The sequence below is a fragment of the Crinia signifera genome, chromosome 1 (genome assembly GCF_055691185.1).
Source record: "Crinia signifera chromosome 1, ASM5569118v1, whole genome shotgun sequence".
In the NCBI taxonomy this organism is placed as follows: Eukaryota; Metazoa; Chordata; class Amphibia; order Anura; family Myobatrachidae; genus Crinia; species Crinia signifera.
This window is the reverse complement of record NC_139217.1, coordinates 450,962,103-450,975,306: the sequence shown is the minus strand read 5'-3', so window position 1 is coordinate 450,975,306 and position 13,204 is coordinate 450,962,103.

The following is a 13,204-nucleotide window of genomic DNA, read 5'->3' as shown; positions in this document are numbered from 1 at the left end:
AGGCCTGTATTCCTCAAAGCTGGACAATTCCATTGGCGCCAATAATAGAATTTCTCTGTTTGAAGAGAAGCTGTGCATCCTGAATCCTAGATCCCCAGTGAGAAGCTGAGAGCTGGGACTTTCAAAGTCTGTTATTGTACTGTATAAAATGTGCCAGTGGGCAGTGAATAGCTGTAGATGGTAGGACTGTGGGAGAGGTTAATATAAGGTAGAGGTACCCTGCCGGGCCGGCTGAATGCGTCCTCGCTACTGAGGCCCTTATCTTGCGTACTCAGAGAGAGTCTGAATAGAGCGCTGGATCATTTTATTTCTGCAGCACTGTTGCAGCCGACCTCCTAGAAAGGACAATTTATAGTGGCAAAGGCAGGCCAAGAAGTAGCGGAATGATCCCAAATTAGGGGTTGGGGAACAGGGAGTTTTTCCTTTCCAATGCTTTGTACTTTCATCCAAGATCTACCCCATTGTCACTCTCATTATTTCCTGCAAAGGTTAAAAGGTCTGCGAAATACACACAACACAAGGTTCCAAGACACAAGAGGCAGAACGATATATTTCACAAAAGGAAGGGGGGTTGTGACCTTGTCCTGCGATCTCTCTACCCTGACTGCGGACACCCCATTTTACCTTGATACTGAATATACCGCAGAATTGGAAAAGAGTCGTGTTCAATTACATTTTTCATTTCTGACCATGCTAATATTCATGATGTCGTATCGTGATATATGAATACCAGCCATATCGTGATATATGAATACCAGCCGTATCGTGATTTATGAATACCAGCCGTATCGTGATATATGAATACCAGCCGTATCGTGATTTATGAATACCAGCTTCGGCCATATTTTAACCTGTACACCCCGGAGGTTTCTCTCACAATATATTTCTATGAGTGAAAACCGCTTAACCTATTGATCTCGGTGTATTACCCCTGAAGAAGTCCCCAAGGGACGAAACGCGTAGGGTTTCTTAGACCAATACATATCTAAGGTCAAATCAGGAATCAGTACACCTATGTGAAAATACCTACTGGAAAACTTCTGTATTTTGTTCAGAATAAATGTATTTTATATATAAAAAAAGTATCGTTTGGAATAAACATATTCTATTTTTAAAGATGAATCTGTTGTTGGTGAAACACATTTAAGCGCACCTCTATATCTTTCTCTTTAGAACAATATATTTATAAAGCAACTGACTCTACGCAGAGCGTTATAGCAAATGATCCATAAACTGGATTACAGCGAAATGTACAGGGTATATAAATGACAGAGGGGGTTATTAAGGTGCAATGTTATAAAACAGCCCTAATCTGCTGTGGGGCCGGTGCTAGGGTGTCTGGCGCCCTCCTGCATACCATCCATTTTGCGCCCTTTCACATTGCCATTGCATCAAGCTGCAGCCCAATTGTGGGAGTGTATGCAACATGCGATCCTATGGAGGATCTCGGGTGCATGTACATGTATGCATACACCATCTCAGTGCTGTGTCCGCAAAATGTTGCAGGCACTAAAGGTGCCCATACACGCTGCGAGAATCGCATACGTTATGGGCTAGATTGCATCGCATTGCACGGCATGCATGCAATGTGTGTGCGATGCGATCGGATCCGAAACCAGTACAAAAAGTATGTGCAGCACTCGTGACTGAGGGGGAAAGGAGGGGAGAGAAGGAGGAGATGGAAGAAGAGGGGAGGAGATAGAGGGGGCGGATTGTTGAGGACTGGCAGCGGCACTGGCACAGCACACTGAGAAGAGGGAAGGAAGGGGAGGCGGTGCTACTGCCTGTTCGTCATTTGATTGACAGATGACAGGCGCAGGGAGCAATGGGTAGGGGGCGGATCCAAGCATTCACAGACAGCGCTACATGCCTCAGCGCAAGTGTCCGTGAGGAAGAGGGTGCAGGTCGCAGGAGGAGAACAGTGTGTGCGTGGTGCAGGGAGCTGCTGTCAGACAGGCGCTGCGGGCGGCGTGCAGGAGGCAGTGACAGTGAGGGCTGAGGCAGCTTTAGCAGAGCAGGGAGGGAGACAGCGCCTTTTCAGCATGGCGCCTCCCTGCTTTGCAGGAGCTGCTGAGTGGGTAGCGCCGGCCCTGTCTGCACACACATTGCAGCGATGTATCAACTGTCACACGTGGGGACAGAGCATGTGAGAAAGCTCCGTCCCTGCCCGCGCACTCTGCTGCCTTCTCTGGATAGTTTTCGAATACCTCCAGTACGTGGCAGCCGCTGAGGTCTACACCCCTTCCCTGCACTTACTCTGCGAATGGTGACCCTCTGCACTTCTCCGCATCTCCTATTACAAGAATGGGAAATGCAGCTCGGATTACTAACTATAACGTGAATTTTAAAACGGTTCGAGTAGTTTTTCCATGAAAGCTGCCGCAAAAGCCCTGATTGCCGAAAACCGCTATCGGTCGATTCTCTGTATTCTATGTATGCGCACATTCTGCATCACAACCCCTTAAACTGCGTCTGCATTCAGGAGAATCTTGCGGGGGTGTAGAGGCCATAGGTGCCGATTTCTGTTTTTGCTGGTGGGTGCTCAAGCCAAAAATATAGAGGAGTGGTTTCATGGGGAAGGGGTGTGGCCACAAAATAATACCAATTTATATTACGGAGCACAGTTGTCTCCAATATTCAAATTACGGCAACAGAGTTCCACATACATAAATGCCCCCACAGTGCAGGTACATAAATGCCCCCACAGTGCAGGTACATAAATGCCCCACAGTGCAGGTACATAAATGCCCCACAGTGCAGGTACATAAATGCCCCCACAGTGCAGGTACATAAATGCCCCCACAGTGCAGGTACATAAATGCCCCACAGTGCAGGTACATAAACGCCCCCACAGTGCAGGTACATAAATGCCCCCAGAGTGCAGGTACATAAATGCCCCCACAGTGCAGGTACATAAATGCCCCACAGTGCAGGTACATAAACGCCCCCACAGTGCAGGTACATAAATGCCCCCAGAGTGCAGGTACATAAATGCCTCCACAGTGCAGGTACATAAATGCCCCACAGTGCAGGTACATAAATGCCCCCACAGTGCAGGTACATAAGTGCCCCCACAGTGCAGGTACATAAATGCCCCCAGAGTGCAGGAACATAAATGCCCACCAGTGCAGGTACATAAATGCCCCCAGAGTGCAGGAACATAAATGCCCCCCAGTGCAGGTACATAAATGCCCCACAGTGCAGGTACATAAATGCCCCCCAGTGCAGGTACATAAATGCCCCCCAGAGCAGGTACATAAATGCCCCCACAGTGCAGGTACATAAGTGCCCCCACCGTGCAGGTACATAAATGCCCCCACAGTGCAGGTAAATAAATGCCCTCACAATGCAGGTACATAAAGGCCCCCACAGTGCAGGTACATAAATGCCCCCACAGTGCAGGTACATAAATGCCCCCACAGTGCAGGTACATAAATGTTGCGGACAGAATACACTCTTCCCGGCATACTATTTCCCAGGTGGCGGTCCAGCGATGTGGGTGCTGCAGCCGCAAATTAGCAAGTTAATATGGCGGCCCAGCAGCGGGACTCGGGCCCGTGGGTGCTCATCAAATTCTGTGGGTGCTCGGCACTTGAGCACCCACAGAATCAGCACCTATGGTAGAGGCAGCATTGTGGGGTGGGGGGTGGCTGTGTGAAGTCACACGACGAGTTGCTGCAACCCACAACATGGCAGCCTGCGACTGGTTGTGCAGCCAAGGGGATACCCAAGGTATGTGAGAGAAGTGCTTGCATAATAGCAATGGGATCGCAACTTTTTTAAATTACAAAGAGACAGTAGTGCTACTGTAACCCAGATTTTTCATGACTACTATTGACTTTGACATCTGCCATAAATTGACAGCCAACCAATCAGATTGCAGGGAGTAAATAGTAATAGGCTGCTACCGGGGTTGTTGCAAGACAGAAAGTCGCGTCATCCCTGGGAAAGAGTAGATTCCCAGGACATTCCCAGGAAGATAGCTCAGTGGCTGCGGAGGGGGGGGGGGGGGGGGGAGCCGAATATATTGCTGTATATTCAGAAAACCATTCATAACTTTATGAATGGAACTAAAACTATTCCTGACCTTATCCATAAATTGTTTTACCAGGATCTTTTTTGTGGTGTCAGGAATCTGTGACAATATCCTCTATACCATGGTAATTGCATTTATGTACTGAACAGATGTGACGGCTTCTCACAACTTCTTCTAAAGATGCTGAAAATGCACTTTAAATCTTTCTGTCAATTCCCTACAGGCAGCCAAATGTCTCTTTTTGTTTTCACAGAATGACGGGTACACCCACGGATCCTTTCCATGACAGACCCCCAACATAAAACGGAACCCATTGTGTTTCCATGCTGTCAAAATGGGGAAGTGTCTAAATTTCTGGGGGTCAAAAAGTCCGTCAGAAAGAAAACTGAAAGTTTGGGCAGGAGAACGCGTATCTGTGCGTAATTCCGGTGCTGGGTCAACTCTCCGTTTCATTTCTGTGTCTAGACTTCTACTATCTCTTTGCCATGTACCGAACAAAGGGCTCAATCCAATTACCCGTCACTTCATCGCAAGTGCGGCTTGGTATCGCAAGAGTCGCAGATTTTTGTTGACAGTCCCTCGGGACCGTATACAAAAATCTGCGACAGGGGTGAGATCGAGCCACGAGGAGCAATTGAAGCATTTTTGCTGGTGTTTACATTTGCTCTATAGCAATGGGGGGTACGTGTGGTTAGGTCGACAGTGTCTGGGTTGACCACTACTGGTTGTCAACTCATAATAAAGGTCAACATGGTCAAAAGATCAAGACAAGCAAAAGGTAAACAATGAAAAGGTCAACATAATGCATGTCTTGTAGACTTTTTGACTGTCAACCAATAGTGGTCTACTTTTGACATTAGAGCTACACTTTGTCGGCCTAAGGACCATACCCCGTAAGGGGTTACCTTCATCGGTAGTAAATGATCTAAAGACATCAGTATTACATACCACCCAACTGACCCGAATTCAGCAGGACAGTCCTGGCTTTCAGCCACTATACCTCTGTCTCACCCGCGTGCCGCGGTGTCCTGTAGATGGAGAGGGGGAGATTGGGGGCCACTTTGTCAGCTCTCTTTAACTACAGCAGTCTCTTCGTAGAAGGCCTCTTACACTCCTCAACCAGGGTTTCAAACAGACTCAAGACTTTCCTGTTTACTCAAGCATTTCCTTAATGAATCTTACTGTAAGTATTGTTTATGAAAAGTTTTTCTGTATGTCAGTGTCCTTGTACTGTTTTACATTCATGCTGTTAAGCGCCTTGAGTCCTATTGGAGAAAGAGCGCTATATAAATAAAATTATTATTATTATTTCATATTGTTACCTTTATTTATGGCGAACTGCTTCCAGTCTCTTGTTCCCTATATCCTCACTCTGCACCAGCTTGGTGTTACTCATGATAAGGGGCCTGCACAACAGAAGCGGCATACATGAAGACTTCCCTATACAGCAAACCTTCTCGTCTGGCCTGCTTCTCAGCCTGGACCCTGGTCACCTTAAGATATGTGGGAATCCAGGGGGACTGTGTAAAAACCGGACCCGGACTAGACTCCGGACCGCCGGACAGGACATCAAAATCTGCAGTCCGGAGCTTGTAGGGTCCGGTCCGGGGGTGACTTCTCCGGGAGGTCCCTGTGATAGCTATCACCAGGGACATGGGGGAGGGGAGAATACAGCCTTCCCCTGTGGTCCGGACCGTCCGATTTTTGCTACATGCCCGGACCATACAAGGAGACTTTATTCTACCCCTCCTCCTCTACCTGGTGACAGGTGTCACAGGCAGCCCCTTCAGACAGGACACCCCCGGACAGGACACCCCCCGGACCAGATGCTACAAGCTCCAAAATGCAGAGTTTGATGTCTGGTCCGGCGGTCCGGGGGTATTGTCCTGGTCCCGTTTTTACCCATACCCGAATCCAGGATCTTTACGCCCTTAGCATGTCTGGTGTCATAAAGGAAACATTGAGAAAACTCAATAACTAGATTCATTTAATGCTTGTCCTATATGGGAAGAAATAAATCAATGATTATATTACCAAAACTCCTCTACCCGCTTCCGTAAATGTATTTGGCAAAACAAAATGGGTGCATACATTTTCCAATTGTGAAATAATATAGCCATGCACGGATACTCCGTTACTTTTAGGATTGGAGTCATCATACAGGCTTACATACCATTCCTGACACTGACCGATACTGACATTGAGCAATACTTATTATCTGACCAACATACACAACAACAGGAATGTCCTGGTGACATTTTCCAAAACCCTTTATTAATGTCCTATTGGACTGGGTGGCATTTCCTTGGGCAACACTCAGGTTTTTACTGTTGGTGGCTAACCCTTCATTTCATTTCCTGGCATTTTCAGGGTATCACTAATATTTGGGCACTGGTGGTCATCAACGCTATATGGATATTGGATTTGATGTTATTAAGATCCCCAATGGGTAGAAAAGCCATATCCAGAGCCGGATTAACAATGGGCCTGATGGAGCTACAGCTCCAGGCCCACTCTCTAAATAGGCCCATTTTGTAGCTGAGGGTCAGGGCTTTCCAACGAGCCCAGCCCCGCGTCTCTAGCCCCCCGGGTTACCGGAGATACTGCCAGGCAAAGCTGGAACGTTTTCCCCATAGGATAACATTGATCTCAGTCTAACCCAAATTGCTGGGCCTTCAATGTGATACCAGGCTGGTCCATATGGGTTCATTGGTTCTAGAGATATTTCGTGTAAACCGATTTTTTTTTTTCATTTTTGAAATGTAATTTCATGGCTGTTCATGTTGTTTAAGGACAGATTTCTCTGGAACCAAATGGCCCAGTTTCACAGGACCAAATTAATTTGAAAATAATTTGAATCCCTCGTGTAAATGGGTCAGTTGGTTCCGAAGATATAGCTGGTTGTTTAAAGGGGGGAGGGTAGTTTTCTCTCCTCCTCACGCCAGAAAATGCAGGAACTAGGCTGGTGTAAAAGGGGCCAGTCCGAGAATATCCCTGCATGATCCTGGGTCAATATTCCTGGGTAAATCCCTGCATTTTCTGGTGTGAAAGGGGTATTATTTCAAATAGCTGGGACCTACATTGCTCAGAATATAGCCGGGCAGCCCCCTGCTCTCTGTCCTGCTGTCAATGGCTGTCATTTCTGGCTGGCGGCGGCTGTCCCTCAGTTGCAACAAGCATGTATTCCCCCTTGGCAATGAGCATGTAATCCCACATGGCAATGAGCATGGAAACTCTGGCAATGAGCATGGAACCCCTGGCAATGAGCATATAGGTAAGCAGCACTTATGTAGCATAATTTTTAATAGGCATTATGGTGTTTGGCTTAATACGTAATGGACATTATGGTGTGTGGCTTAACATGTAATAGATATTATGGTGTAATTTTTAATGCGCACCTTTGGCGCGCAATGCCCGTTTATGAATCATATTGTGCATTATTGCTTAATCTGTTTGGTATAGTGTGTATTTTGGCTCAATCCATGTGGCAGTATAAAGGGGTGTGTGCAGTATTAAAGGGGTTACTATTGTGTTGCATGATTTGTCTAAGGGATATATGGGGTCCGGTATGATATGCTGGCGGTCAAAATACCGACGCCGGACTCCCGACCGCCGCAATGCCAACAAGGGGGGGCTGTGGATCGATCCTCCTTGCGGGCTCGCTGCACTCGCCAAGCAGAGGGCACGGTGCCTTGCTACGCTCTGCACACTATTTTATTCTCCCTCTGTGAGACACCCACAGAGGGACAAAGTACTGGCATTGCGGTGGTCGGGATTCCGGCATCGGTATTTCGACCACCAGGATTCCGACTGCTGGCATATTGACTGCATCCCGGTATATGGTGTGCTAAACTTAGATGACCACATAAAAGGTGCTGAAATGTTGTCTACCAAGTTTTGGCTTTCAGTATTTTTTTCATGACTGGAGTGCCGCCTCACCCCGCAAATATCTTAGGATCTTAGGACATTGGCATCCTGTGGGTGCACCTTTGGATATCTCCCTGCATATTTCCTATGTCAGCTCCCTGCTTTTTCCAGGCATATATAATTAGTTGAAAGTATTTACAAAAATAGAGACACACCCATGAGCAGACCACCCAACCAGAACACTGGTCACGCCCCCCACATTATTAGGTTCTGGCCACAACCCCTATTATTGCGCATAATAGGCCCTTGATCATTTTCAGCTCCAGGCCCATTTAGACCTTAATCTGGCTCTGGCCATCTCAATTCATTATAAACTTCCCCCCATCAAGAGCGGATTGGAATCATGTCTACAAACTTCCCCTCGTTACTTTGGAGCATCTTCGTAAAATATTTCCTACTGTTTACATACTAAGTCCTCTGCTACGTATAGGGAAATGTTGTACAAAACATACCACAATGGGTATCTTTCCCTATACCCAAGGTTTTAATGGGTCTGATTCATGTTCCTGTCCAAAGTGTGGTACCACAAAAGTCACGTTCCTGCATTGCTTGTAGGAATGCCACCTAACTACCAATTTTTGGAGTATTTCGTTTTGCAGTGACCTACCTCCTTAATAACTTACCCTAACTTACCCTTAACTGCTAAATTGGAGGCCCTGGGAATTGTCCACCACTAGACTTCTACAGGGATGTACTACTGCTACTATAATATCAGCAAGTCAAAATGACAGACCAGCATAATAGTAGCGTCAGCACTGGCGTCACACTTAAAGTGATCTGTTCGGTGCCATCGATGGCATGCAGCATGCAAACACCTGAATTCCCCCTATAAAGGTGAGGAGCAGTCTTAGCCTTTTATTATATAGGATAAGTGAGTCTTATACATGTGGATTCATAGTTACTCCCTTCTATGTCCTTGTTTCGGGATAAATTGTTTCATGCCTTCTGTATAGTCTGACGAGGCTCCCTTCATTAGGAGGATTTGGGAAGGGTTCCTAGATTTTTATTGTCAGGTGATCTTAAACAGCAATTGTACAAATGCTTTCATTCAACACAATGGTAAGAAACCAAGCAACTGCTGGGCAATGCTCCAATTGACATGCCCACAGTTATCTAGTTTGTTTGGTGACCTCCTTTTTGTCCCTTTTCCTTTGCCATCCTTGCCACGCCTACATTACATTGTTTTACCCAATGTCATTGACATGTCTCTTATTCATATGCCGGTCTCATGCATATTCATTGTTTTATTCGTGAAGACTTTGAAGTCTTTCTTTGTAATACACCATATATTGTCATGTTTCTGATACTGGAATGTGCTCTTTTTGTTTTTCTTTTTTTACGTCCTTAATAAAGATATGTTACAAAAAAAAAAGGATTGATTTAATAAATTCCTTAGCTTAGTCAGAAGTGCACACACGGCAATGGTTGGTGTTACCGCTATATATAAGTAAATTATTACGCTGATTATTATTATTATTGAACTGTCTGAGATGTAATTTTGTGTGTTATTTATAAAAATATAAAATATTAAAAAGTATAGGTTAGAAAAATATTTTGCGGTTTGATTTTTCATGAAAATATATTTCTAGTTACTATGGGGCAGATTTATTAAGCTTGGAGAAGAGATAAACTGGAGATGGTACTTGTGAGTTATCCGGACGCCCGATTTCTAAATCGGGTCGGATCGGGCACATCGCATCGCATCGCATGCGACCATCGGATGCGATGCGATGCGATGCGATGACCCGATTTTTCCATAGGAATCAATGTTAAAATGGACTGAGTCCATTTTAACATGGAATTCAATGGGAAAAAGGGGTCCTTTTCATACCCCTACTATCCAAGTGGGCATGGAGTTGGATATAAACCTGTGGCGAGCGTAGCGAGCCACCGAGCCCGAAGCGCGGCGAGCGTAGCGAGCCCCGCGAGGGGACACGGAATACCGTCCCCTCGCGGGGCTCGCTTCGCTCGCCACGCTTCGGGCTCGGTGGCTCGCTACGCTCGCCACAGGTTTATATCCAACTCCATGCCCACTTGGATAGTAGGGGTATGAAAAGGACCCCTTTTTCCATAGGAATCATTTTAACATTGATTCCTATGGAAAAATCGGGTCATCGCATCCGATGGTCGCATGCGATGCGATGCGATGCGATGCGATATCGCATCGCATCGCATCTGATTGTATGCCTTAACTTAAGGCATACAATCAAAAAATCGGGCGTCCAGATAACTCACAAGTACCCTGGAGATAAAGTGGAGAAAAGGTAAAAGGAGATAAAGCACCAGCCAATCAACTCCCAACTGTCTTTTTCAAACACAGCTGATTGGCTGTGATTTATCTCCTTTTACCTTTTCTTTGCTTTATCTCCAGTTTATCTCTTCTCCAAGCTTAATAAATCTGCCCCTATGACTTGGATGGAGATAAAGTACCAGCCAATCAGCTCCCAACTGTCACATTGCAGGGTGGGTTTGAAAAATGACAGTTAGGAAGTGGTTGGATGGGATTTTGGCCCTTATTCTGGTTCAAATGCAAATTCCTTCTCAAATGGACAAAACCATGTGCACTGCAGGTGGGGCAGATGTAACTTGTGCAGAGAGAGTTCCATTTGGGTGAGTTATTCTGTTTCTGTGCAGGGTAAATACTCACTACTTTTACAGTGCAGTATAGATCTCACTTTGTGGTAAAACTCCACCCAATCTAACTCTCTCTGCACAAGTTACATCTGCCCCACCTGCAGTGCACATGGTTTTGTCCATTAGAGAAGGACTTTGCCTTTGTGAGTGAACCAGAATAAGGGTCATTGGGCCAGATGTATCAAGCTGCAAAAAGTGATAAAATGGAGAGTGATAAACAGCCAGCCAATCAGCTCCTACCTGCCATGTCACAAGCCGGATTTGAAAAATGACAGAGAGGAGCTGATTGGCTGATTGTTTATCACTAGAGACAGGATTATATGCATTTGCATATTTGCATATGCATTTGCATATTTTGCCCATTCTCACTGGTTATTGCATATTTTACCTAAAATCTAGTGATGGTGCATATTTTAGGCTCTGCCCCCTTTCCATCCGCGAGTCACAGCACTGCTTTCCCTGCTGCTGCTGGCCAGGTAGTGGTAGAGTGTGCAGGCTGGGGCAATATGTGCGCGGTGTGGGGAACCTTGGATGTACGCTATGTCTGACACTGCTCTAGGCTGCCAATCCAGTTTGATAAAAGTCAGTCGGGCGGATGCCATTACGAAGCTCCTGAACCTTTGCCTGCCCCTGGCCTGGGACTTTACACCAAGAGAGAGACTTCTGCAGCAGAGGAGGTGGGCAGAAGGGCTGTGACATCACACGGCGTGGAGGAAATGCTGTGTCACAATGAGTATGCGGAGCAGGGAGGAAGCCTTCCACTGCGCCGCCCTCACACGCTATGCTGACATTTGATCCATTGGCGCTGGAGATGGGGTCCGTGTAGTTGATGCAATAAGAGCTTTGGATGCTGCCGTATGCTGCTGTAGCAGCCAGGAAGAAAAAAAATCCTGTGTACAGCACTAGACATCTGCAGATGCTGTGGGCCTATTTTTGAGATTTATTGCAACTAATTGTATGTTGATTTTTAAATAAATAAGTTAAAAATTACTTTTTTTTATTGTTTAATGTAGCATATTTTAACACTTTTCATGCATATTTTAAGTATTTTTCATGCATATTTGCATGCATATTTCAAGCTTTTTATGTTGCATATAATCCTGTCTCTATTTATCACTCTCCATTTTATCACTTTTTAGGCTTGATACATCTGGCCCTTTATCTCTGTCCACTTTATCTCCACTTTTCTCCATCCAATAGCTTAGTGAATAGACCCCTGAGATTCTAAACAGGGAATATAAGCAGTACTACAGAGTTGAGGGAGGCTGAAACATACCTCGGGTTTCCGGATAGTCATCTGCCAATCCCCACATATCAAGCAGAGATTAATCGTATTGGAAACAATGGATAATTGTCAGAAAATGAAGATGAAGCCGTAAAGTCCTAAAATGTTTAAAGTTTGTGCTGTGTTATATAGAGATGACCACAAATATTGGTGTCATTAGAGTAGCAGCTGGTATTAATAATGTTACATGCTCTCTGGGATAGGACAGTCGCTATGAAATCTGCAAAATATCTGTAGATCACTTGTGGATCACATACAACTATTGCAATAAAAAAAAGCTACAAAAACAAAAGGAAGCCAACAATTTAAAGCAATTTATCTAATAAAAGTTGTAGGTGGGCATGGGCAATCTAAGGTCGTCATCTGAAGGTGGAAAAGGGTTAATTCCCCACTTAGACACAGCCACAAAGTTCTTTAACTGTAGCTAGAGATCATTAAACACCAGGCATTCCGCAGATGTTACAGAATCTGCATATGTCCATACCATGGGCCTGATCGCAGGACAGATTTGTTCTCAAAATGGGCAAAACTATGTGCACTGCAGGTGGGGCAGATGTAATATGTATAGAGAGAGTTAGATTTGGGGGTGATATTTTGTTTCTGTGCAGGGTAAATACTGGCTGCTTTATTTTTACACTGCAATTTTGATTTCAGTTTGAACACAACCCACCCAAATCTAACTCTCTCTGCACATGTTACATCTGCCCCAACTGCAGCACAGCTTGGTTTTGCCCATTTGAGAACCAATTTGACCTGCGACCAGATCTGTATGACCCAGAAAGAACTAGCTGAATATTAGTGTACTGCTGACAGAAGCTGCAACTGCTGGACAGCTCCTGTTATAGTTGAAAATTATCCATAACAAAAATGCTCGTTATTAACAAATGTTATTAATTGTTATGCAGCACCGGATGTACTAAGTTGCAATCAGTGGTGAGTGACAAAGCACTAGATAGTCAGCTCCTAACTCTAAATTTTCAAACACAGTCTGCAACATGGCAGTTAGGAGCTGATTAACTGGAAGTTTATGAGTCTCTGCTTTATCCAGTGGCATAACTACCGAGGGTGCAGGGGATGCAGCTGCTATGGGGCCCGAGCTGTTTCAAGGAAACGATTGCGCTGCAAGTATGAAACAGCAGCCAGCAGAGAAGGAGGAACTGGGCCGCCAAGAGGAGCTGGAGGGGTGAGCGGAGCAGGCGGGGAAGGAGAGGAAGACCGGGGTGGGTGAGGTTGTAGTAGGGTGGAAGTGTCAGGGATCAGAAATAGCAGGGCAGCAGCAGCACGGACAGGACTCCAGAGCTCAGCGTTAGAGGTCCCACTGA